The following is a 1,276-nucleotide window of genomic DNA, read 5'->3' on the forward strand; positions in this document are numbered from 1 at the left end:
ATGTGTACAAATGTTTAAATGTTGCTTCTGAAGCATTCTATGGGGTAACTCATCTGTGCCTCCTTCACAGGGTATTCTGGATTTTACCTTGTGCTGCTTGATTTTTTGGTTCAGTGGTTGGACTCTCTCTCCATCTCTTTTCTCACCTCCCACCTGCCTTACTTGAATTATATTCCCCCTTATCCCTTCTTCTGTCTGACAGCTCTTCCATCTAATTAATAAGTCTAATTAATACTTATATTTGCCTCACACTTTCTAACCTATTCCTCTGCTTTATACGAAGTAGTATACACAGTAGGAGTAATTTAAGTTTTATAGTATTATAACATAACACATTTAGACCTTCCACATCAAGAATTATTTTTTGTGCTGCTAAAATAGTGTATCTTGGGTCACCAGTTGTGTTGCATTTCCCAGTTTATTCCTTCTGAATTCATTGGATCTCACCCCCATTCTCTTATCTCCCTGCCCCCCCCCCCCGCCCCAACGCGCTCTACACAACTCACTCTGGCACAATCTCGCTCTACCGTTGCCCTCTCCATTCTTTTTTGAATGTGGAAGCTATTATTAAAACTTAATATTCCTGTTTTTTTTTTTCTGTTTTACTGTGTATGAGGGTTTATTACAAAACTGTAAATGAGATTTAAAGGTTGTTTCCTACAATGTTTTACATTTTTCTGTAAAGTTCTCCTCCAAAAAAATGTTGTTATGTTGTCTTTTAATGTATTTCTTCTATTTTATAAATTGGGTAGTAAGACTACATAAAGATTGCACTAAATTTCTACCTATAAATCACTCTTTTTCTGCTTTTCTTTCTACTCTCACACATATTCTGTCCAACTCCCTCCCTCTATCCAGCTATTTTTGTGTGTAAATATATCAAAAAATGATTTCTTTATTCTCATGCATTTTCTTTCTTTGTAGTCTCCTGTTTTTCTCAATTTTTCTGCTATTATTTACTTTTAAATCCTTCTTTATTTTGTATCGTAGAGTTTTCTTTCTGTCCTTTTTAAGATTTTTGCATTCTTGCTTTACTGAAAAATAAGAAAGCTTGCTAAACTAGCTCTAGATTACATAGTTACATATGACTGGTTCTTTGTAGGCAGATATTAACAGTACCTATCTTCTGCTTGTGTTTCAGTGCTATGAGTCCCTAGCAGCCGGTCTTTCTAGCCCAACCAACCTACAGCACTCCACATAAAAGCACAGGAATAGTGAGAAATAAATCAATAATTAGCCAAATCTTTTATAAATCCCAAACAGCTCAGATCCAAGA

The sequence above is a fragment of the Cavia porcellus genome, unplaced genomic scaffold, assembly GCF_034190915.1.
Source record: "Cavia porcellus strain 051 isolate PalLab524CR breed Dunkin Hartley unplaced genomic scaffold, mCavPor4.1 scaffold_18, whole genome shotgun sequence".
In the NCBI taxonomy this organism is placed as follows: domain Eukaryota; kingdom Metazoa; phylum Chordata; class Mammalia; order Rodentia; family Caviidae; genus Cavia; species Cavia porcellus.